General features: G+C 32.3%; 1 protein-coding gene across 1 annotated transcript in view; it reads left to right on the forward strand.

The window, feature by feature from the left end:
* Tbc1d5 (TBC1 domain family member 5) overlaps positions 1 to 27,243 on the forward strand; it is a 454,552-nt gene that overhangs the window by 74,898 nt on the left and 352,411 nt on the right. The gene's annotated exons all lie outside the window — the stretch shown is intronic.

Below are 27,243 nucleotides of genomic sequence, written 5' to 3' on the forward strand. Positions count from 1 at the left end.
AACAGCATGGCTCTTGTAATCTGTAGAAGACTAGATGATAGATACTTTTTTTCCTCTGTCAGTTTATTGAGTAACATTTTGCACTTTCCACTTGCCTTCAGTGTTGTGAAAGATGTAGTCACCATGGTTGACAGCAGTCCTATTTAACAAAACAGCGATTAGAGCAGAGGGGAAGTGGGCCTCAGTGGGAGTCAGAGTACTGAAAGAAGCTGCATTGGTGTCCTGTAGGTGACAGTAGCCATTGTAACCAACAGTACAAAACCCAGGAAACAGATTCCTGAATGGGGAGAACAGAAGAGGCTTTCTCATCTTACTTTGGAGGTAGCGGAATTATCAGACTTAAAATACCACAGAGAGACACAAAGAGGGGGGATAAAATGACATATGTGCCATGGTAGGTGTTATGGTTTGGATCTGGAGTGTCCTCAAAGGCTCTTTTGTTGAGGACTTTGTCTCTAATTCAGTAGTGTTCAAAGATAGAGCTTTTGGAAATGATTTGATCTAGAGGATTCTGACCTGTCAGTGGGTTAATCTGTTTTATTCCTCAGTGGACTACTAGGAGGTGGTAGAAGCTATAAGAGTGGGACCCCATTGAAGATTGTGAGTCCTTGGGAGCTTGCCTTTGTGACTGTATCTTAACTCAAGAGCAGAACAGCTTTCCACTGCCATGCCCTTCCACCATAATGTTCTGCCTCATGTCAGGTCCAAAGCAATGGAGCCAGCCAACCTCAGGCTGAAACCTCTGAAAATATGAGCCAGAACAAAACTTTCCTCCTTTAAGTTGTTTTTCTTATAATTTTGTTACAGTATCTCAAAGCCGACTGACTTAATAGGTGACTGTTAGCTGACTGGTCTTGTTCTGAACATGTATGATGGACTTAAGGATGATTCCCAGAAAGGACAGCTTGTAGAGGTCTAGTATCCTGCTTCAGGGTGAAGGTGAGAAGCAGCAAGCACGGGTTATATTTGTTTTGTAAAATAATTAGCAATTTTACTGACATACTAAAGTAGCTCTTTTTTAAACTTTTTTCTTCAAAACACTTTTTGCTTATTACTTAAAGAAACAGTGTTCTAGTGGCTAGAGAAACAAAGTAAGATATTATTCTTTATTTAAGCAGCTTCAAGTTTATGGGGGAGTTGTTAAAAAAAATTAAACAGTTAAAGAGTCAGCATCTCATGTGAAGAATAAGGTGATAGAATCATGCAGGGCAAACAGTTGGTCCTAGAAGAAGGGCTTTTAAACCAATTTGGAGTTAGACTTGAAGAATGGTTCCGAGATAACTTCCTAGATTGGGTAAAGGCTGAGTGTGAAGAATGTTGAAGAAAAGCCAGTGCATATAGAGGAAAATATTGCCTGTAGCAGCCCCAAAATAACTGTAAACTCAAAGTGTAATTGAAGAACTGCAAGTTGATAGATTTGCACCATGAGAAATACTGAGATCTGAGGCTCTTTCTGAAGAGTTTTGTGGATCATTCTAAGTGACTGCACTCTTTTTTCCTGGGAGGCAAAAAGAGAAGGGAAAGGAAGACGTTGCATAGAAACAGTTTCAGTGTGCAGTGCTAGGCATAGTGATCTATTGAATTTAAGCCAAGGAGAGATGTGATCAGATTTGGTTGTTAGAAGGAATAGTTAAGTGACATTTAGCCATCAGATTTGGAGCAAGAACTCAAGAGCCCAGGTACCAGTTAGGAGACAATTGCAGATCAGGAGAGAAATTGAGACACTGAATTAAGTTAGCATCAGAGTAAGGGAAACGGAGGTAGATTTGGCTAAATCTAGTTGATTGCATGTAAGAAGGTCAAGAAAGAAATGCAAGTATTAGACTCAAGTGACTGTTGATTGGTAGCACCATTCATTGAATGGAGAATACAAGAGCAACAGTTTGAAGGGGAGGAGGATGACTTGTGTTTAGGCATCTTATTGATTGAAGACTTTCAATGGATAGTTGAATATATTGATCTCTCAAACCCAGGAGACCAGCTAGAGTAAGAGATGTATGTATGCTTGGAGTCATTAACATAAATATTGGCATGAACTTATTTGTTTAGCATTTTCAAGCACTGTGTCAGGCATTGGCAAAACAAAGGTAAATAGATGTATTTGACAGGCAGAAGACTTCCCAGGGATTATATATAGAGGAGAGATAAACTTGGACCAAAGGGACTACTATCAAACAATGTAATGATAAAAGAGGAACTTGTTGAGGAGATGAAGGAGGGAAACAGTGATGTTGTCACTGAAGACAAAGTGAGAGATAAGGCAAGTGTATTGAATAGACAGGTTAGAAAAATGTGCTGGAAAGCACTCATGAATTTGACATTCCTAACGTCTTTAATAAGCATTTGGCATGGAATGCTGTAAAACATATGTAAGCTCAAAAAGTAGTTGATGGATAAACAAATGAGATGAAGCATTATAGATGACCTCTGAAAGGTACTATCTTACCATTGTCTCTGAAGAGCTGGTCAATGGAGGATGATGCAAGGCTGAAAGAGGTTTGTTCTTAATTTCGCAGAGACTTCATAGTTGATGAAAAAGGGCTAGGAGGAGGAGAGGTTGTGATATAGGAGAGAAAACAATTTAAAATAGTTAAATTTGGAGTAATGTATATGAAGTGATATAACAGATTTGGCTCAAGACTAATGAAGGAATGAATTTCCACAAGAGGTGGGCTAATTATTATTTTTTAAAATTGAGAATGCTAGAAATAGGAGAAGTGTGACATGAAAGTTCGGGTCCTCCAGAAATAGTTTTTAAGATGTAATTAGAAGATTAAGAGCTTTAGTGTGGGAAAGTCTTCAGAAGTAAGAGAGGAACAGGACCAAGCAGGGAAAGCCTTTAGACTGTAATGCAGGCCTGGCACCTGTAAGAGAGGGGAAGGGAAGACAAAAGACTTTCCACTGAATACAGTGCTGCTTTGTAAAAGTCTCAGCTAGGCAGGTAATCAGGGAATGTTGGCCTTGAGAACAGACAACTTTGGCTATTAGAGATGTCCTATTTTGGGCAGCAGTGGCCTTCCTCTAGCTACCTTGTCATTGGATGAGCAAGTCTGGGGAGTGTGTGGCCTTAGCATGAAAACTACAATGGATCCTGAAGTTATAATGGCTAGAAATTGTCAGTTTACTGCAACTATTCAGGGCAGTTTCTCTTTGAATGGTGTCTCCTAGGCTACCATATTGGATGTGGCTGTTTCAGTTCGGTGAGAGGGAGGAATTGTTGTTGTTTCATTAATTCCTATGATTTCAACAAATTGGATGTCCATTCAGTGAGTGTTGGAAGGTTTTGGGGAAAGTACAGTTAATAAATACAGCAAGATAAGGCAGTGTGCTAGTAAGACATAAGTTAAAATCGTATCTCATAGGCTCTAGGATTGATGGGAAAGAAAGTGAAAGTAGACAGGGAATAAGAGACTGAAATGAAATGAGTTGACAAACTGGAAGTTCCAGTGAGTTTGAAAGTATTTGTGCTAAAAGTGAAGGAGTAAGAGAACATAAGGGTAGATGGAGTTAATGATGATAAAGTGATACAGCAATTCAAGAATTACAGCTGAACCCCAGGAAATACTGATATTTAGAAGTCCCTTCATGTAAAATGAGAAGAAAATTTTACCAGCAGAAAATGTGTTATATGTATACATCATAGAATCATGACAATAAATACCACAAAAATGTAAAAGGCATCATAATCTCTTGTTTTGTAGGTATTTTTTTTTTTTTGCAAAATAGTTTCAGAGATATTATCAAATTTCTTGTTTGACAAAATCTATTTAGTCATCAGGAAGTGTAATTTTAAAAAAAATGAGTTCTTTTCATTTTCTCTGATACCCTAAGGGAATTTTTTTTAATTTCTTAAAAAAATCAAGTGAGTTCCCATCAACTAGTGCATCTATTTTTGTCTCTAAAGGTTTCCTGATAGAAAAGGTAGAGAAATGGAGAAAAAATTTAGTCTACAAGGCTATATATTAATTGAACAGAAAGTAATTAAGGTAAGATAATAGCTATAAACACAAACAGCTTTTCACATCTCTGTTTTTGGCAGAAGGGAATTGGATTGTGACATATTTTAGGTAATTAAAATAAGATGGATTAGTGGAAGGGTGGACAAATGGATAGACATAATAAAACAATAAACTCAAATGTGATTGAAGATTCTAGGTGATACATGGGTATTACTGTACAGTTTGTTCACTTTTTCTGTATATTTGAAAGTAATTGTAATGTTGAAAAATGGTATGGCATTTACAACTTTGAAATATGTTGAAAATGATTGAACAGATAGGTAAGTAATAAAATAAATGTACTAAAAAGTCACTTATAGATCCTAGGTAGTAGGCATATGGATGGTCACTGTAACATTCTTAGAAATTTTTTGATAGTTTGAAAATTTTTAGAATGAATTATTAGGAAAAATAGTGTTATAATCAGATAGCGTTTGGGGGTAAGAAATTTGAGTTCCAGTTTTGTGACTTTGGGCAAGTTATATCATGGTTTTTTATCTGTTTAGTGGAGGTAAAATGGGTTTGCAATTATTTTCAGTACTAGAAAAGGATACTTGTAAAGCAACTGGCATATGATAAGTATTTGTCAATGCTTCTGATGATAATATTGCAAACATAAACCTCAAATTGATAGATTGTATCTTGGATCCTGCTTATTATTTTTTGAATTTTTTGAATATATGGGTCATTTAATTTATTTCATGAATTAGAGTCAAGACCCTAATAGTGAGATGAGGTCAAGACCCCTTCTTCATTGCCTATGTGTTTCAAGGTGGTTTAGTTTTGTAGAGCTTGGAATGGTAGAACCATTCTCAAATCAAGGATGGAACCTCTGATAGTATTGTATTTATCAAAAACACTCCATGTACCTTTTTTTTTTTTTTAACATTTTACAAAGTGCTGAAGTTTCCCAAAGTGGTCTTACTGGTCTTATTTAGTAGTTCTTCTGAACATATGTATACTATATATCAGGATTTTATTACATTAGTGTTTTTGAAAATATAGTCAATAAAAAATCCTACTTGCTAAATATGTATTCATAAATTATACTTATGTATATATAAATATCAACTGTTTAATTTTCATTATTACTCAATGACATTCTTTTTTTGGACAGAAGTCAGTCATTCTTTGGTTGCTTTTTAAGAAGTAAACTCATTTTTCTGGTGTTCAAGCTTCAGCGTCAAGTGTGTTTATAAAGTACACTCTGCTTGTTTTTTATTTGCTCTGTTTCATATGCAGGGTGGATAAAAATTACTGAACTTTTTATATTTATGTAAATTTATTTAAAATTAAATTCAAATTTACTACCATATGCCTTCAAAGACTAAACATAATATAGACTATTATAATCATTTATATAAATTGGTTTTAAAAACCAGTTCAATATGTTTAATCAATATGTCATGAATATCTATATAGTTGTCATCCTAGTAAATTCTATGACATGTACTTTTACAGCATACAGATTTTAAATAGAATAGACTTTTCTAGCCCACATTATGGAGGAACTTCTGTTATCATCCAGTTGACTGATTTAATATGAGAAGAATCGTGATGCTTGAATGTGAACCAGCCAGATTTTGTATATCCATCAAATATTTAGGACAGGGTTTTTATCTTCATGTAACATTTTACTGATTGTCCTCTATTTACAAATCATTATATGACGTAGAATAAATGAAAATAGGGCTGGGGTTATAGCTCAGTGGTAGAGTGTTTGCTTTGCATACATGAGGCACTGGGTTTGATCCTCACTACCACATAAAAAATAAGCAAATAAAATAAAGATATCTTGTCCATCTACAACTAAAAAAATTTTTTAAAAAGTAAACTTTTTTTTTTTTTTTTTTTTTTTAAGAAAATAAATAGTAACTTCAAAGATTTAATCAAAGAGTACCCTTTTATCTTTCTGTGGATGTTTGCTAGTCTGTGGCTGTAAATCTTTTTGAAACTTTAGGGTAATTACTAGGCATCTTTGAACCTATATGGTAAATTTTGTCAATTAATGATGAGTATTTTGCACTCCAGTTTGTGGGTGTTGGGAGTGGTTCTGGGTTTTTTAAATTAGAGAACATCATTATATGATAGGGATCACAGATATACTAGGCATATGAAATGCTTTATAGAACGAGTAAAAATTTAAGCATGAGTAAAACTGTGGCAGTTTTAAGATAGAATAGATAAAAGGAAATATTGGGAGAAAATAATGGCAATAATTTTGTCCTTGAGTGAAAACCTAAATGGAGTAATTAATTGCAGTATACTAAATATATTTTCTATTGCCAAAACAGAAAAAAATCAAAACTCCTTTTTATTCTTAAGTACAGGTCTTATTATAATTTCAATTTTAATTAAGTTCTGGTAAAAAAATTTCAAACACTGCATCTTTACTACAAATAAGTATTATGTATATGTCTTTGACCTTGACTGTTAAACAGTGTAATATACTACTTCTCCCTAGGTAATTATAAAAATTGTGTGTGTTTTTTTTTTTTTTTTAAGTAAAACCTAATGGTTAATCTACTTATTGTTTAACAAAAGAATTTGAAATATAAACAAATGTAGTTTTTATTATACCCCTTTGACAGTGTTCTCTTTTTGTAACTAAACTCTTATACTATCCACCTGCTATTATTAGTCTGTTAAGCTTTTAAGGAATTAGAATAGCCTGTTTTTAAAAAAGTGATGTATGTCTTTCTTAAGCAGTACCAGTTCAACTTTCTCTCTTATCTCTCTTATTCTGTTTACTAAAACTAAAATAGCAATGAAAAGAGATATTTCTTATATTTTAAGAGAATTTATTTCATTAAATGGTTGCCTGTCATTTGTTCTGAAATCTTATGTCTTCTGCATTAAAAAATGAAGGAAAATTGATCATACCTTTCCTAGCCTTATATTTATATACACGACCAGGGTAACTCCACATCATGTACAACCACAAGTGTGGGATCCTAAGTAGAATAAGTTATATTCTCTGTATGTGCATTTTGCCAAAATACATTCTACTGTCATGTATAACTAAAAAGAACAAATTAAAACATGAATAAAAAGTGTAGAAATAAGTTTCTGTTTAAGTGGTCATCTTTTGAAATCTTTCTAGAATGTTATTTTCAAGGCCTGTTATGTTCCATGAAGAAAAGAGTTAGAATGGAAAAGAGAATTGATAAATTCTCTTAAGTTACTATTTTAATACAGTAGGTCAGAGTATGTTTATTTGGTATAATCTGAGGAATTTATACCTCTATTTTTTTCTTTGAATATATTTTGGTCTTTTATATTTATACCTTATCATGTACTTATAGGGACTATTTTGTTTATTTAGACCAAATTCTATTTATCTTCAGAAAGCATTGAAATCTGAAGACTAATTTGTTTTCAATGTGTAGTATTAACTGCTATGATGTAGATACATTTTATATTTATGCCTGGAAAGGGTTGCAGAGGGGTGCTTTAGAACCACCTTTTCAGCTCTAAATAGCTATTGTGTACATATGGTAAGGTACTGCTGCTTAACAATTAGTAACTGCTTTGATGAAACTAAATTACATGTTTAAGTTCCCATCAGGAAGTCGCTTCACATATCTGTATTAATGTATTCAAGGCTCGAGAAGGAAAGTTAATTTTCCAGCTTAAATATTTAATTCAAGCTTAAAATTTAGTCTGTAATTAGAGCTCCCAAATGGCAGGAACATGGAGTATTTGTCCATTTTAATTAGATTGTTGTTTACCTATTAATTATATATCATATCTTGTCATATAGTTTTGATGGTAACAGATGGTGCTAGGAGTTAGTAAGGGTTTCAACAAAATAAGATTCCACATGATTTATTAAGTTGCACTTTATTAGTGAGTGGTCTGCTTTAGTCAGGTTATTCTCCCAAAGAAGGAATGTGAAACATTTCACTAATTTTAGTAATTATTCTTTTGTGGACCCTTAAGAAATATTGATCATAAAAAAGTCTGCGATGAGTGAGGTTTATTTAGAATCAAATGGATCACTTTAGGCTTATTTTTGAGTAGCATATATTGTCAAATTGTATAATTAGTATGAAGTTTAGTGCATTTTGCTAGGTTAATGTAGAGAATCAGAGTTTTATTTATTAGTAAACTGTAGGCATAGAGAGTATTTTATATATAATTATGATTTGGAATAAAAAATAATAGAATGATGATTAAGCTGTTTATTTCAAAGGTATTCTCTCTGACTTTTGAATCTGAAAAGAAACAAAGTTCCTTATTTACCAAAATATCTATTGGCAATCTTTTGTGCCTAGTGAACTTGATCAGCAGAATTTCCATATTCAGAAAGTAAATGTCAACTAAATAGAAAAGCTTTCTGACTTTGTTTATGGAAGATTTTATTAATTGTTTTGGTTACCAACTTCTGCAAATGAATAAATTTTACTTGTCCATACATGTATGGAAAGAGACTGATAAACAGAAGGGAGTAAGAAAGAGGGAAAGGAAGAAGGCTTTAAATTTTTTAGCCTTTGTAGTTTATTAGAAATTTATTATAATCCACAATATGATCACCTTAAAAGTAAGTTTATATTACTGATTCTTAGCTCCTAAGATTATCTTGAAATAATTGTCAGTTTCTAAGAATAAGAGTAAACAAAAGGTTCCATTGTTTCTGATTTTAAGATTTGCTCCACAGGGACACCTTAATCTTCAAAACAGTGGCCTTCTGTCCCTATGTTACCTATAGTACACAGCTTTGCTTTATCTTGTGTTTCATCTTGTTTTTTGTGTTTTAATTTGTCTCCACTTGTATTAGGTTTTTGTTATTACCAATACCTGAGGTAATCAACTTAGAGAAAGGAATTATTTGGCTTCTGGTTTCACAGGTTCCAGTACATGATTGGTTGGTCTCATTGCTTCAGGTCTGTGGCAAAGCAGTATCATCACAGGAGTGTGTGCTGAAACAAACCACTCACCACACAGGTAGGAATCAGGGTACAAAAAGAGAAAAGGGTTGGGCTGGGCATGTGGCTCAAGTGGTAGCGCGCTCGCCTGGCATGCGTGCGGCCCAGGTTCGATCCTCAGCACCACATACAAACAAAAGATGTTGTGTCCGCCAAATACTGAAAAAATAAATATTAAAATTCTCTCTCTCTCTCCCTCTCTCTTTAAAAAAAAAAAAAAAAAAAAGAGGAAAGGGCCAGAGCCAGGGTCTCTTAATCCTTTCAAGGGCAGGCTATCAAGGACCTCATAAAGTCATCACCACTTCTCAATAGTGTACCCTGGGAAGCAAGCCTTCACTACATGAACCTTAGGAGACTCTTAAGATTCTTGATTTATGTCAGTTTTCAGAAATATTTGTCCTTTGGTACCATAATTCTTTATAGTGGAATGGTATGTTAGCATACCAGTAGATTGATGTATAATACAGGACCCTTCATTTGTATGAATTGCTCATGTAAGTGAATATGAATATTCACTTAAGCTTATTTTACTTGTTACTGATTTGAAATCTTATTACCTGTATTTACATTGTCTTTAGAACTGTTTCATTGTTCAGGGAAAAATAACTAAATGATTTTTTCCCCTCATACTGAAGGGGAAATTGTTACTTCAATGTGGCCTTAGTGTAATGTACTCTGCCCCCAGAATGTTGAATGACTAAAAGGTGATCTCAAATATTGTGCTATAATGTTATGCTATAGGAAGGATGCTGCATTATATTTATACCAATTAAGATGAATTTTAAAGGAAAGAAAGTATGTCTAGAATAGAAATAGCCTTAGTTTAAAAGTTTAAATTTTTAACATCTCTGCCCTTGGTGAAAATATGGGACTATATTTTCTTTGGCAGAATTTATCAACTATAACATGCAGCATTTCCACAAAAAGAAGGAAAACTAAATTGAAGCATGTAAATTACTCTAATTTGGAAAGTTATCCTTTGTAAGAAATGACAAGATGACTTTCTTTCTGTTTTTTTTAAGTGTGTAAAATATATTATTCATTTATTGTCTGATGTCATTTTATCTGGGGCAGTAAATTTATATATACATAAAAGGATACTTGGTGATTGTTAACAAAAACAACAAATGAAAATATAAATGAGGTCTTTGTTAGGACTGTGTTTCTCAATTCCTGGTCTACTATTTTATACCATGTGAGGACTCTTATTTGAGCAGCCAGCCATATAGTGTATTTAACTTTAACAAAGCAAATGATGATACTGATTTCTCTTTTTGTAATTAAGATGATCTTTCTTTCCTTAAAAATAAGTGTTTGAAACATTTTGGAAAATATAGTAGTTGATAATCAAATCTTATTACTTGATACTAACTGAACCAAGGTAACACATTAACTGATATTTCTTGTGTACTTTAAACACAGGATTCAAAAAATGTGACTGAATGAAAAACTAATGGCATTTTGAGAATTCTTACTCAGTAGTGACCATTTGGGAAAAGGTGATTGCCAGATTAAGCTTCTAGTCATCTACAATTAAATGTTTTCAGACAGTATCTTAAAAAAATTTACATATTCCTTTAAGTCTGTAGTGTTTCAGACATATAAGTTTTCCTAAGAACAGGCCTTAGGATATCTTTCTGTCTTTCCTCAATTTCTCTTTTAAATGTTAATATGTAACTCTTTGTAAACATACCATTTTGAAATCTGGATTCTTCCCTTGTTTCTTTACATAGTGAATCTCTTTTTATAGCCTTATATCAGGCAGAATGTATTTTGATAATTCCAATGGACATTTTCAGACCTTAAGTTTTAATTTATCTTCATTTTGAGATGTGTTTTTGCTCTTCTTGCTATAATGATGCCTCACATTCCTGGTTTTTCCATTTCCTGATTGATTGTATTCATATTCCTCAAAGTGGATGCTTTTCTCTCTGTGCCTTCCTCTTGGCAGTCTTGTTTGTGTCCACAATTTCAGTTTGATCCAGCTAGCCATTATTTTGACCTTCAGATCCATATATCTTATTTGCTTGACATTTCTCTACTTGAAGTTCATATGGATTCCTTAAACTTGACAAGTTTAAAATTTATTATATTACTTAATTTGCTAGTAATTTGTTTAGTTTTCCAAATTTTAGTAAATAATCTTTCTGCCCACCTGTGTAACCAGAAACTTTTTCATAACCAATCCATTAACAAATATCCCTTTATTATGTTCTCAATTTTTTTTGTAGTTACAGATGTGTTTTGGACTTACTTTTAATCTGTTGATCTCTTATATACTTAAAACAGTACTGTAAATTTGTTGCTTTTCTATCTTACGGAACTATTCCCCTCATATCTTTTAAAAGTTTTTCGGTGTTCCTGGACAATCCAATGTTTATCAGTTTGTGTGATTCTGTGTTCTCATAGTTGCTTTGAAATATTTATTAGCATTGCATTAGATGTACCAATTACTTTGGTGAAAATCCTTATCTTCTCAATATTAAATATTCCCATCTAGGAATATGTTGCACATCTGGATTAAATCTAGTGCCATTGAAATCTTTTTTTCAAACAAGGCACATATCTTTTCCATCTAAGTTTTTCACAGTACACTGTTTGTTTTTGAAATTGTGCTGGTTTATTTTCCTTATGTTTGTTTTTAGTTTGTCTAAGTGTTTAGCACAGTTTCTGACACGTAACACAATAAATACTGAATTTTGAGCAATTTTTAGGGTAGAAAATAACTTTTTAAAGTCATGCAATCTTATTCAGTTTATGATTTAAATTTTTAAATTATTTTGGTTTTTTTGTAGGTAATATTGGCTACAGATTATGGTTTTGTTGTCTTTTTAAAAGTTTATACTTTGTGTGTGTTGTTAGGGATCAAACCCAGGAACTCTCATACACTAGGCAAGTACTCCATCACTGGTCTCATTTCTTTTACTTGACCTGTTTGTTTAAAATCTCTCCAATGATGCTGAACTAATAGCGCTGGCATTGAAATTCAATATTTTTGACTGGTTTTGATGAGAAAAAAAATCCATTGCCATTATAAATGCTACTTGTGTATAATTTTTTGCCTATCATAATAAATCCTCTGTTGAGGAATGGAAGTTGTATTTTTTGTCTTGGTTAGTTTATTAGGAATGACTGTTAAATCAGTTTTGCCATGTTTAATGAAATGTTTTTATAGTCTTTTATATTAGGACCATGCTAAAGTAAAATGAATTGGTACAGTTTTTTTTTAAATTATAAAATAGTTTAAACATAATAAGAATGATTAGTACCTTGTTAAAAAATTACCCATACTGTAATCTTGGCATGTGCCTTTGGTTGAGGGAAGGGTGTTCCTGGACAATCTGCAGTGGTAGAGGAAAAATCTTTGTATGTCTGATATCTTATAAGGCTGTTACTGTATTCAGATTCTTTGTAGCTTTGAATTGATTGTAGAAATTTTAAATAAAACTATCCTTTTTTTTTTGTATCAGCATTATAGTTGTACATAATAGTTGGTTTGATCCTGACAAATTTATACAAGCATGGAATTTGATTTCAGTTGTTGTCCCCCCACCCGGCCCATTGTCTTTCCTCTACTGATTTTCCTTTCTCACATCCATTTATTTATTTTTATTGTTGCTTTGTACTTAAGGGTAGAATTCCCTATAGGGTGTGGGTGTGGGTGTGTGTGTGTGTGTGTGTGTGTGTGTTCATGTGCACATAGTATGATTTTTAAAAAATTAATTTCACATTTCCTCCCCTTTCATATCCCTCCTTTTAATCTCCTATTTACTATCTTCCCTATATATTTATGATGTCTAATCCCTAATCCTTCCTTCTTTTTTATTTTGCTGTAGCTTTCACACATGAAAGAAAACATTTGATCCTTGATTTTCTAAGATAGGCTTATCTCACTTGGCATGATGTTTTCTATTTCTGTTTACCAGCCTATGCCTTAATGCCATTCTTTCTCATGACTAAGTAAAAACTCCATTGTGTGTGTACGACAATGAATATTTTCATATTTTTTGGCATAAAGTTGTATATAATAACTCCCTAACTCCTACGTTTAAAAAAAAATCTTATTTTGGTTTGCTGTTATAAACTTTTGTTTCTAGTAGTATTTTTTTTATCCTTTTCCTTGAAATTTAGTCGGTTTTTATTGGACTTTTCAAAGAAGGAAATAATTAGCTTGTTTGCTTCCCTCTTTGCTAATTTATTTGGCTTATTGTCATTATTTGTGTTTTAATTTTTTAATTTTTTTTGTGGTGCTGGGATATTGGACCTGGGGCCTAGGGTATGCAGAAGACTTGATGTAATGCTGATTTACATCCTTAGCCCTAGGTTTATTTTGTTTTTATGATATTCTTAAGATAAGTAATAGTTCATTTATTTATTAAATTTTCTTCATTTTACTTCTAACAATGTTAAATTATGATTTTTCCTTTCACTGTAGTTTTGCTATTTTTACATATATGTAAAGGGATGTGACATGTATAACATGTTGCTTTTATTTAATTTTCAACTTTTTCATTATCAAATTGAACTCAAATACAGGAAATTACTCAAACCAATAAATGTTTATTATTATTATTATTACTATTACTATTACTGTTCTTATTATAGATTAAGTATGCTTGTAAATGCCACTTAGGTCAAGAAATACAACTTTACTAGCCACTGCAGAAGTTCTCGCAGGTGCTCTGTGCTAATTACAGACCAGTTTTTTTCCTCCACAGTAACCATTCTTTTGACTTTTATAGTAGTAATTCATTTCAGCTTAGTGCTGTTATTACCCAAATGTACATCTCTAGACATTACAGTTTAGTGTTATTCTTTTTAAAAGCTGTGTTTGCCTGTTAAGTCTTTTATCTGTGGTGCTTCCCTCCAGATTCCCTTTTTCCCTCCTCCCCTCTTCTTCCCTCCGCTTTACTCCCCTTCCCTCCTGTTCCATCTACTGAAGAACTTGGGTTGTTTGACCTATAGAGTTGCCTGCAGTCAGGATTTTGTTGATATTATACTCATGGTGCAATCAAACATTTTCTTCTTTGTTTTCTCCTAGTTGCTGGGTAAGTTAGAGTTTAGTTGGATTTAGACTTCATTCCTGGGGAAAACTAGAGGTGCTATTTGTGTCCTCATTAGAAGGTTCACACTGTCTCTTTTTCATTTCAAATGCTTATAGCCATCTTTGCTCCAAAGCCTGGAACCATTAGCATATGTTATACAGTGCTTTTGTTATATAAATTAGCTAGAAATGAACTTTTCTTTTTTTTCAGTTTCTGATTAATGTGAGTTTTTTGGCATTAAACAACTGTAGATTTGTATTATGGTCAGGGAATGTAGACTTTACATTTTTGTGATGCATTAAGATTATTTTGGGGTTGTTACTGAGTGGTAGAGCGCTTGCCTTGAATGTGTGAGGCACTGGGTTTGATCCTCAGCACCACATAAAAATAAACAAAAGTACTGTGTTCATATACAACTAAAAACAAATTAACAAATAAAAAATATTTTCTCTGTCTTATATAGTCAACTTTGCAAATGTCCCATTGGTATTTGTTAAAGATATTTATGTTCTTTTGCTTATTATTTAAGTTTTTATATAGCTATTAAATATTAGCTCAAACTTACCATATTCTTCAAATGGTTCCTGTTCTTGTGTATCTTTACTTGATCAGTCAACTCTTAGGATTGAAGGTGCAAACATCACTGATGGTGAGAAGGTCAAATAGATTTTTTGTTTTGCTTTTTGGGAACTATTCAGGTGAGAAATAACTCTTCAAAGTGGAACACTGAGGACAGCAGGAGATCCAAAAGTATTTTGAAAATAGATGTGGAAATATGAGAGTTGAAAGAGAAGTTTCTATTTTGTGATTAAGGGTACAGCGTGATTAAGTGTATGATTTAGAATAGGGATTTTCAAAATCTGGTCCATGGGCTAAAACTGGCCTTCTGTCCATTTTTATATAGTTCACAAACCAAGAAGTATTGTATGTTTTTAAATGTTTAAAAAGATGAAAAGAGGAGTGCTATTTCTTGACATATGAATGTTACATAAAAATTCAAATTTGTTTCCATAAATGAAGTTTTATTGTAACAGCCATGCTCATTAGTTTTTAGTCGAGTTGAGTAGTTTGAACAGAGACTGTGTGGTCCACAAAGGCCAATATTCTTACTGTTGGACTTTTTGGAGAATTAATTTGCAAAACTATGCTGCAGATAACTTTATCTTCATCTTCCTCATTCCCATAACAAAATATTTCTTATGGAACTGGTTTTTTAAAACACCTCCATCTATAATTGTATGAATGAAACCCTGCTCATGATTATTAATTTCTGACAACATGGAAATTCATTTTCCATGAATTCTTGTCTTTTTAATTCACTTCTCATTTCTTTTTAGTCTTTTACATATAATTATTGAATGCTTTTAAAATAGAAGTAATTAATAAAATAGTTAATATTAACTACTTGATATTGACTGTGCCTGCTACATTAGAGTCTTTTTCTAAATACTACAGAGTCTTGACCATTATTACTATTAAATTTTATGGTGATAATTTTATATTTGTACAGTCATGCTTGTGCTTTCCATAAAGATTCTCTTATTTCTGTGAACTCATATTGCAATTTCACTAAATAAATCAATTGTTAGTTCATGCTTAAAGTAAGTCCTCTTAGGTTTGGGGACAAGACTATGGTTTATTATAGATGGAATTTTAGAGGTGACTTTCTTTGCTTATAAAGTCAGTTTTTTAATGTTTCTAAAGGCTGTATAAAATTGAACAAATGAGTCTTGAAAAAAATTGAATTTGATAATATATATATTATATATATATAGAAAGTGAACAGAGTTTTAGTTATCAGTATGAGTGACTCTTTAATCCACAAAAGGGTAGATTTTGCATCATGGGAATATCCAGTTGTTGTTTTTTCCACAACGTAGTTATGCTGGATAATCAGAAAGCCAAAACTGACCCATCCATACAAATTCAAAATAACCTGTGTGTTTGAGATGGGGCTATTTCTCTGTGTATCCTATCTTTCTTACTTAAGTTCCTGATATTTATAAAATGTTGCTTTTTAACATTTCAATTTCTTTCATCTTCATGTGATTATGTTCACGTACAAAGAATGCTAGAAGGTGGAGCACTATCAGAAGTTGTCAAGAAAGCAAACAAAATATATTATTAGTTTTAATCTGGTAGCAGCAGAGCACATTGTTAAACATGATATTTTTATTTGGGAGAGAGTGATTGATATATTGGCACACAAACTTTTTATACCCATGAAGTTATTATGTCCAATCAGAATGTTAATTAATGTAAGGTGTTCTGTGTTAAAATAGCTCTAGAAAAGTTGGCCCATCACTGACCGTCCCCCTATACAGGTTTCATAGCTGTATTATTTTTTAAATTGTTCATGGAAAATAATTTTTATTGCTTTTAATAGTGCATTATAATTATAATACTGGGGGTGACATTTATACATGCACATAACAAAATTTATACTATTCACTCCTCAGTGTTTCTCCTTTCCCTTCCTACCTCCCTTTGTTCTCCCTTTCTTTACTGGTCTCCCTTCTATTTATTTATTTTTAATTGATCCATTAAAATTATACATAAAAGTTTGGTCACTTCATTCCAAAACCTCCCATTTCCCTCTTTTCCGTCCTATCATGGGAAATTTCTTAATTTGTATTGTGATCAATTGTTGATTTATACTTACCTTGTTTTATTACCAAAGAATAATTAAAAATTATACATAAGTGACCTGCTCTTTGACTAATGACTTAAACATTTATCAACATGTAGTATGCTATTTATTCATGATTAGCAGAAAAGTTTTTTCTGTGTGTTGAGGGAAGATTATATTTTAGACTATAGGACATATATTTTTTTAGCAGTATAAACCTGTAAATTTGCTTTGACTTTTTTGTGTATTTATGAATGCCTTAAATGTTCCTTCTGCTTGTTTACCCCTTCTGTTTCTTCTACTTCACCAAAATGAAAGAAATGGTCAGTGATTGCAGTTCACTTCTGGATGTTAGTTACTGTTCTAACAGTTAAGAATGGTCAGTTCTTGCTATTAAGGAGTTTTTATACCCTAACAATCATTTATGAAGTTGTTAATAAAACTGATTATCAAATTTTGAAAATAAGCTATACTTTTGATAAATAAGAGTTAACATGTCTTTTTAAAATGTCACCTATGATCTGCTGCATTTTAATAACATTTTAGGAATCAGAGAGGTATACAACAAGTCATGCCACTCTCAAATCCCATGCTTGTAGAAAATATTCTGCTATTAGTGTATAAGATGGTGTTGAGGGGGGAGGAACAGGAGAAGTGGAGTCAGGCCTCGTAGTTATTGTAATGTCACAGTAAGCAACAAGGAGAGCCTGTCATAAAGAGGAAAAGATGATGATGAAAATACAGTAATTCAAATTAATTTTAAACTGTTAGAAATTCCCCCCTTTTTGGTAGGTAAAGAATTATTAAATGTCTGTATGTCATAGGGGTCAACTTAATGAATTCATTATCAACATGGATTAAAAAAGATAACACACGTTAAATATTTGAAAGGAAGATAATAACTGAAATGCTTTCCTTATGAATCATAAAAGCACAGTTACACTAGTATAGAAAGATTTTTATGGAGAAAGTGGATGTGTGTTTTAATACCCAAATCCTATGTGTCCATTAGTATCCAGGACAAACCCCATCTGCGTCAAGTTTTACTTAGCACTCAAGTGTAGAAAACTGTTATGTGATGGGAGAGAATAAATAACCTATCAAATTTTCATTGCCGACTAACTACCTTCATTGATTTTCTAGAATATGTTTCAGAATATCCCATAACACAAGAACAATATAAGCGCTGTTTTCTTCTGCCTTTTCCCCATCATTTAAGGGCATATTGTAGCTCCACCCCATGAGAGCCTCCACACTGATTACATTAGCCTTGAATAGCCTGTAGAATTCTGATTAGTTTCCCAGATTACCCAATTATGATTCTTTACAAGTTGTTTTCAAAGATTTTTCTGAGTTAGTTCCCTTTAAAAGAATGGATGAATACATAATTGATCTTGGGTATGGATTATTTGTATTGACTATCAATTTCCTTACTGAGTCATCTTTCTTATTTTAATCTTTGAGGTTATTTTGTGAAATCTTTTCTCACCAAATAGACTATGATTATGTAAAGGAGGAACCCTATCTTGTATGTCTTTGTAGTCGTTCCTTTATAAGACTTTCATTTTATGAAATGAAGTAAAAATTTGTCTGTAAAAATAGTACATTATACTAACAGCAGATGTTAAACCATTGCCTGCTAAGTGTTTAGGAAATACATGTTGATAGAATTTAAAGGAAGGAGAAAATAGTATTCCATAAGTTCCTTATTGGATGAACATTTTGATGGTTTTTTGCATTTTGCTTTTATAATCTTATAATGAATAAACGGATGTAGGGCCTCAGTCCTTTAGCTGAAATCTGTTGGGAGACTGGATGGTTTGAAAGTCAGAATTCTTTTTTTTCCTACTTTAGTGGTGTAAATGTGATACATGTTTAAAAATTACCAGACAGTCCAGTGGATGCAGCACTTGGTAAGCTAATTGCTAATTCTGATGAAAAAAATGTGCGATTGTTGATATTTTTGGCTAAATAAAGTCTACAAATACCTTTTTTGTCAATTCAAGTCAAATTTTATATCCAAATGAATATATTAAAGTTAGGATAGTGCTTTTGGTGTTGAGATTGTGAATTCATACACATATATGTGGGTAACATTTGGGGAATAATTAGCAGTGCTAATTTCTGGAACAAGAGAAGATTTATTCATGGTTCTTTCAAATATTGACAGATTCTCCTCCCTGGTATTATACCATTTTCCACTCTTACCATTAGTTAATCTATGGAGGGAGAGTTGGTCTTACACAGTCTTACCACTAATATGTGCTGCTAGACTTTTGTATTTTGGTAGTGTAATATGTAAAAAAATTGTACCTCATTTTAGTTTTAAGATTATAAGAATGCTAGTGATTATGGCTTTGGTTGAGGACTTTTTATATTGATAACCTCTTTACATTTACTATGAAGAATTCCTTGAATAGCAGCAGGGACACATGACACTATTCCCTCTCCCTTGTTACCTATCTCTCTCTTGTTTCAAATATGGTGGCCTAGGGGCTGGGGTTGAGGCTCAGGGTAGTGCTCATTTTGCATGTGTGACACACTGGGTTTGATCCTCAGTACCACATAAAGAAATAAATAAAATAAAGGCATTGTGTCCATCTACAACTTAAAAAAAAATGGTGGCCAAAGGTTATATGTGTACACAATCTGTTGATCCAATAAATAGTAGGCTGTTAGCATATAGTCAGTTTCATATTTGGCACAGAGTTTGTATAATTAAGTATATTTTCTGTGTCTCACACAGAATTTGGAGCTAGAACATTAGTAGTAACAAAAGCAGTGATAAATGGAAAAATTCCACATTACATATTAGGACACACAGTTTCTCTAGTCCAAGAACTCTGGAGTTATCCAAGTTCTGTGTTCTGCCTTTGGGCTTCTGTATTAACTGTTTTTTCTCACTGAAATAACCTTCTAGACTCCCATGAGAGGTGTTTTTTTTTTTTTTTTTTTTGCCACTCAACTCTTTTTTAAGTATTACCTTCTCAAATATGTGAATACCCAGTCTAAAATAGCCCCAATCTCTCCATTCCATCAACTTTTAAAATTTTCATCATAGCTATTAGCACCACCTTGTGTTTTAACAGTGTTTTATTGTTCATCTTCCACCATTGCGTTTAAGCTCCATTTGATCAGGGCCTTGTGTCTTGTTTAGTGCTGTGTCCTAGGGCATGATACAGAGCTAGGCGTGTGCTACTTTTTTAATAGTTACTTTTAGAATGAAGGTCATTTTCTTTGATTTGCTTTTCTGCTTGTTCCTGTCTCTAGAATTCTCTTCCCTTTAGCCTTTCCTTGTCTAGCTCACAAAGTCCTGCTCATCCTTCAATGTACTGTTTGATGTAAGAAAGAAGATATGTACAGATTAATTTATTAGAAACTATAGTGATTATTTTAATTTTCCTTAGAAAAATTCCAGAATTGTTGAATTCCAGTTTTGAAACTTGATTAAGATCAGGAGGGAGCTTTCTGCAGCCATGTTGCTTTCTTTTCTTTAAAAGAACTTTGCTTCTTTGATTGCCATTACCTCCCCCCCCTTTAATATCATAGGTCCTTGTGTTATTGATTTGGAAGCATTTGTATTCAGTGTACTCAAATTTTACTTGTTGAGTAATAGTTTTTATATTAGAGACCATAGTGGGGAAAAAGTAAGATAAAAATCACAAATCTATACTGCTCAGAAACAAAGCTTCTCATGCCATTGCTCAGGTGCTGCAGATGTTGAAGATAATATCAATAATACCATATGTGATAGAAAATAATAGGAGCAAGAGCAGTAAAGCTATATTTACGGAATCAAAAAAACCTCATATCTGAATTTCTTCTTGTTGTAAGTTTAAACTAGACATTATGCCTCATTTTAATATGCAGTTATTTTTGGTGTTTATATGTTTTATGTTTTGATCACTGTTCAGTATTTAAACTCTTTCAAATGTGCAAAGATTAAATGTTTAATAAAAATTGCTTGTTGTTTTCAACATCTGTGTTCGGAGAACAATGGCCCACTGGAGTGCAGAAAGCTTGTAAAGTTTTCAAATGTATTGAGAATGACAGAAAGTTCAGTGAAGAGTTTGCTTCCCTCATTACAGAACTACTTCTGTGGCTGCGATTACACTAAGAGCATCTTTAATTGCTTTAAAATCTGAATGCATGATAAGAATGGATTAATTTGATTTTTCTGTTACTACAAGTAGCAGATGGTTTATGTCTTAGGAATGCTCATGTTGTAAAATGAGATCCCCAGCTCATCCGTGATTGGTCACTGTTAATGAAGCATGCTGTGCTGATTATTGATTTAGAAAATGAGGATGACATGAGTATTGTGTGTGTTGCTGTAATAAATTAAAGAGGAGTATTTTAATAGCCAGCAGACATACACCTTAAATAACATGAAATATTTGATTTTCTATTCAGGTGGTCTCTGCCCTGTCAAACTAATTTTATTGTTTATTAAAAAGATATACTTTTATAGTTTCAGCTAACAAGCAGATGGTCGTCTTTACTTATTTCTGTTTTGTATTGCTGTATGACCGATCAGATGCATGATAGGAACCCAAATTAGCTTGTTGTCTGCAAAGCAATGGTGTAGCCATGGGAGGAAATCTTTTGCTCTGTGTGCATGTGTATGTGTGTGTGTTTAAGTGCATGCTTAGAAACTGTGTTTGTGTGTTCATACACATATATGTCACTGTTTTCTTACTGTTTTATCCTCATTTGTTTTTGAAGTAAAGCTATATACTTAAGGTTCTTTTTAATAATTTAATTGTTTTTCAAACAGTTTTTAAAATGATATTTGGATGGGATATTGTTTATTGGTTTTTGATAGTTTCATGTGAACAGTGTTGTGAATTTATAGTCACACCTTATTTCAAGTACATTGTAAAAGTCAGGTTGATAGGTTACTGGTATTCAAAGCTTTTATATGTGGCATTTGGTGATGTTCAGATATGTAAGTGCACTGTCTCTATGGCAAAACGCTATCTTGTGAATCATAGTGGGTAGGTTATCACAAGTACTAGGTCTATGAATATTGAATTAAAATTTTTTGTATTATGATTTTTTTTTACTTCACTCTGAATTGTGGCCATGATATCTTAATTGTGGCCATGATATACACACTACAGATTAAAGCCTGACTTACCCTGCTGAAGAAGACAATTTGTATATTTTTTAAAAAGGATTTTGTATGTACAACTTGCATATTTAATTTGATTTTCTGTTTTACTTTTGTAGATGTTTCCATATTTATAGCATGCTTGTTTTCAGCAATTTTGTGTTATTTTAGAGAGATTTCAAAGTTTAAAATAATTGGCAGAGGAATCCTAAAAGTAAACTTTCATTGCACCTAGCAATCAGCAAGATAATAGAGAAATTAGTATTAATAAATGACCTAATTTTATAGTGAACATCAGTTAACTTAAAATATATTCACAATAGTCAGTATTTTTCTAATAAATACTTTAACATTTCCAAAGTCTCTAGAAGGGGACAGACTTAGTGATTTAAGAGATTAGATTTTATAATAACATATCATTTACCTAATAAACAAAATATTTATATATACGGTACTTATGAAGTCACTGTCTTTCATATTAGAACTTTTTCTGGGGAAGCTTAGGAAAATGAGTAGAAGGTGAAAGTAAAATTAAAAGATAAATTGTATTTTTTAATGTGACAATTTTGCAAAAGGATGTTAGAAGAACCATTTGTTATTAAAATGCTATTGAAATCTGAGTGGAGGCACAACCTGTTGCATATTTGTTGAATGAGTACATTGTGTGATTTTTCCTTTGTAACTTGTTATAAAATTATATGATAAGCTATTTCCCTAATTACCTGTTAATGTCTCTATTTTCACTCATTGTGTATATTGTGGGGAAATCCATTAAAATTAGCAAAGACTAGTTTTTAGTCCTTTATTTTAAAATGTCTTATGACTAGTCACAGAGAGCATTCATAGAACAGAAAAGTGATTACAAATGCCTTCCTCCCTCACAAATTAGTACAAACTGGGTATGGAAAAGAAATTACCACTTGATAATAATAAAAACTCCATTCTTTGAAGTAGTTTAAAGAATTAATAACCAAAGTTATATTGTTACTGTCCAAAGAAAGTTTTGGTAGAATAATTTAAAAGCATTCAGAGAGCCTTATTAGATTTCCCTATGAATTTATATTTCAATAGGCTAAGGTGATTATTTTAAATGTGTATTTTGTAACTTGACTGATATATGTACACCACATGTACATATTCCCTTTTCATTATATCACCTTAGAAAAACTGCATCATTTTTCAGTGTAAATTGTTTTTATATTCAGAGCTCTAAAATCATAAGGTGACTTTTTTGTTATGTGAAGAGACAAAGTGATGACAACTTATTTTTCCTGCAGTGTTTGTTTAATGCATTTTCTTCCCTTACCAATAATACAAGGTGTCCAGAAATGTTCTTATGAAAAGCATCTTGTAAGCAAATGTTAGTTTATAGATAGATAATATTTTTATTAACACTTAATGTTTATAAGATGCACAATGAATTTGTTTTTTTTCTCTATATTTTTAAATAATGTAAGCTTGTTGCTGAATAACTTTGGAAGTGTTTCAGACATAGAAATAAATGATTGCCACCAGGTACATTTGTTTTCTACCAGTGTGTGAAATTCTAATTCTCCAGGTTGGAATATGTCAAATACAGAATTCTATAACTAGATATTTTTATTTTTAGCCAAAAATAATAGGCTAAAAGTAAAAATATCTAGTTATAGAATTTTTTACTTCCGATTTTTAAATTTTTTTTGGGGGGGTTGTACAATTTAAGAAGTAAAATAATTTAATAAGGATGTAAACTTGTGAACTGCATTCCTCACATCTTGTTCTTCTGAGCAGAGTGAGGAAATGGGAGAATTGTGGTTTTGTAGATATCAGACTTATTACAGTAAACAGTTATAGAATTATATCCTGAAATCAGCTATCCTCATGTGCAGTGTGATCAGGTTGTTACTATGGTAACATTTCCATTTGTGAATTTTTGTGTAGTTAAAATGTGTAGTCATCACATAAAATTACCATTGGCTTTTGCTTTCTCCCGTAAATAAATCACTGTGTTACCTGAATGCTATTGAGTGGCACCAGATATAGCACTTAACTACCACCCATACATTCTAAGCTAGGGATTCAAAAATTGGAAAATTGAAAAGAAAAAGGAACAGTTTACTAAATTACATTTTAAGAATGTCCTGATGTTGCTGGTAAAATTTTAAATGTTTTTTAAGAGGAGTAGGAACATTGCCAGTTATTCTCTGAGATGTTTTAATTTCTATAAATATATGATAATGAAATTGGTTTGGTATGGTAGCAGTAGGAGGTAAGGAGGGCTTTAATTTGTCAGCTAAATGGGTGCTAACTAACCAAAACAGAAGTAATGACCCTTCTGAGACTGAAAGGATTCATTTTGAGAACAGTACCTTTTAATTTTAACCTTACTAAATAAAAATTTATTTTGTTTCAAATTTATCCTGTCTTCAGATATTTAAAAGTTGCCCTCTTTATTTCACTTCTGATTATAAAAAACAGCCAATAATATCTTAGGCTAATTTGGATTAAAATAGCCTATAATGTTTCCTTGTATCAATTACTGTATTCTAGTAAAGATTCCTACTGTTTTTGTTTTGTTTTGCTTCCTAAAGCCCCCTGCTGCTGTTGATTACACCTAGATCTGCTACTGATTGGAACTGTTAAAAGGCAAAGATAGTGTGGTTGGCTGCTGAATCATTTAATTGTAGGATTAATAAAAGATGTTCTCTCTGGGACCTGATAGAAACAGTGACACTGGAATATTATGAATAAGGTGACCAAGAAATTTTATTTTGTACTTAAATAATATTTGAAGATGTGAAATATTGTAGAAGAATGCCAGCAGTCTGTTTAGCATTCCTTAACCGTGCAACTGGACCCTGTTGAAAGGAAAGGGAAAGGGAGGAGAAGTCTTAGAGAAAGTTTAACATTAACAATTGTTTAATTTCTATAATATATGATAATGGTACCTAGCAGTTGAATTCTATTTTTTTAATAAAGATGAAACAAATAATCATATTTACAAAAATGTTAATTCAGTAGTTGAGAACTTGAATAATAAAATGACAGGAAATTCAAGTTATGGGTGGTTTTATGAGGCATTTACAAATCAAGAATAATTGTTAATTGTTTTGCATACTATTTCAGAATTTGAGATTATTGGTCTTGTTGAATTTAATGAGAAATTGTTTGAGGGGTTATGGTTATCTCATAGCAAAGCTCCAGTTTTAAAACAAGATTTTAGGGCTGGGCTTATATACTTGCTTTTAGTATGTGGAAGGCCCTGGGTTTAATCCCTAGCACAAAAGCAAACTTGACTCATACAACTAAAAATACAAAATGTTGCTGGAAGAATAATTAAAGAACGCATAAATAAATAGAAACACATCCCATTATCACAAATTAGAAGAATTAAAGTCAGTACTACCCAAATCAATTTTAGTTCGATTTCCCTATGAAAATCTCAATGATGATTTTGCAGAAATAGAAAAGCCTATTCTAAAATTCATATGGACTCTTAAAGGACCCCGAATAGCCAAGCTAATCTTGACAATAAACAAGATAGAAGAATCACACTTCCTCATTTCAAAACATATTTGAAAGCTATCATATATAATCAAAACATAAGGACAAACATAGACCAATGGACTTGATAGTCCAGAAATAAACTCTCACATAAAATTCTAGTGATTTTTGACAAGGATGTCGGGACCATTCAGTGGAGAAAGAGTCTCTTCAAGAATTTGGGTTGGAAAAATGGATATCCAAATACAAAGTAAAGCAATTGAATCCTTAACTTAATACTATATGCAAAAATTATTTCCAAATGGACCATTAACCTAAATGTAAGATTTAAAGCTATAAACTATTAGAATAAACACAGGATAGAAGATTCACAACATTATATTTGGCTTTGTTCTCTAGTATGATACGAAAGTCTTAGGCTGCAATAAGAAGACAAAGAGGACTACTTGGAAATCCAAAAATTTTATTCATCAAAAAGAAACTGAGTGGGAAGACAGCTCACAAGATGGAGAAAATCTTTGAAAAACATTTATCTGATAAGGATTGATATTCATAGTACATACAAGACTCCTAATTTTCTCAAAGTATACAAATGGAAATAAACACATGAAGGCTTAGCATCACTGATCTTTAGGGAAAGGTGAATCAAAACTTCACTGAGTTACCCCTCACACATTAGCTACTATCCAAAAAAATTTAAAAAAGAGATTAACAAGTTTTACAAGGTTGTGGAAAAGTTGGAACCCACCTTTGTGCACTTTTAGTGGGAATGTAAAATGGTACTGTTACAATGGAAAAGAGTACGATTCCTTAACAAAACCGAAAGTAGTATTTTCCTATGATGTCAGCACTTAGCCAGTTCTGTTGCTATAATAGAAGACTGGATATTGGGTGATTTATATTGAATAGAAGATTATTTTGGCTTATTGCTCTGGAGGCTAGAAAGTTCAAACTCTGGCACTCACATGTGGTGAGATGAAAGATAGAAGAGATAAAACACAAGAGGTAGCTCTAGTCCCGAAAAGGCAAAACCTCATTTTGGAGAGAGGGTATTAATTTTTCTCTACCCGAACACCTCCCATTACACCCTACTTCCCAACCCTGCTACAATGGCGGTCAAATTTCAGCCTGAGCTTTGGAAGGAATAAACCATATTCAAGTCATGGCATGTAACAATTCCACTTCTGGGTATATAAGAAGATTGAAAATGGGGTCTCAAAGAGATAATTGTGTACACATGTTCATATCAGCATTTTTTACAATAGCTGAAATGTTGAAGAAAGCCCAAGTGTTCATTGATGGATAGATAAATAGATAAGCAAAGCTTAAATCCTTACAATGGAACATTATTCAACCTTAAAGAAAATTCTGACATGTGCTACAACATGAGTGAACATTGATTCATTAAATGAAGTAAGCCAATAAAATAAAGATAAATACTATATAATTCCACTGGTATATGGCACTTAGAGTATAGTAAAAATTCATACAGACACAAAGTGGAAGAAGGGTAATGGGGAATTGATTACAGAGTTTGATTTACAGAATAAAAATAATAACAGGTGGATGGTGGTGATGTTTGCACAACATTATGGATGCATTTGGGTGCTACTGAGCTATATTGTTAGATAAAACATAGATTTTATGTCTTGTATTTTACCACAATAGAAAAAACAATTTTAACACAGTACAGTTATCCGTTGGTATCCATAGGGAATTCATTCCACGACTCTAGGTGGATACCAAAATGTGTATATTTTAAAATACCTTCTATGAAATGGTGTATTATTTTCATAAGATCTACAAACATCTTCCTTTATACTTTAGATAATCTTTGGATTACTAATATTTAAACCCATCTAAATGCTATGTAAACAGTTTGTAATATTGTTTAGGGAATAATGACAAGGAAAAAAGGACTTTAATGTTTAATAAAGGTGCAATGTTTTTCTTCTCAAATATCCTCTATTCATAGAGAGTAGAGTTCATGGATGCAGAACCCACTGATGGAGGACCAGCAGTGTGTACATACTCATAATTTTGATGG

Source organism: Marmota marmota, unplaced genomic scaffold, assembly GCF_001458135.2.
Source record: "Marmota marmota marmota unplaced genomic scaffold, marMar, whole genome shotgun sequence".
In the NCBI taxonomy this organism is placed as follows: domain Eukaryota; kingdom Metazoa; phylum Chordata; class Mammalia; order Rodentia; family Sciuridae; genus Marmota; species Marmota marmota.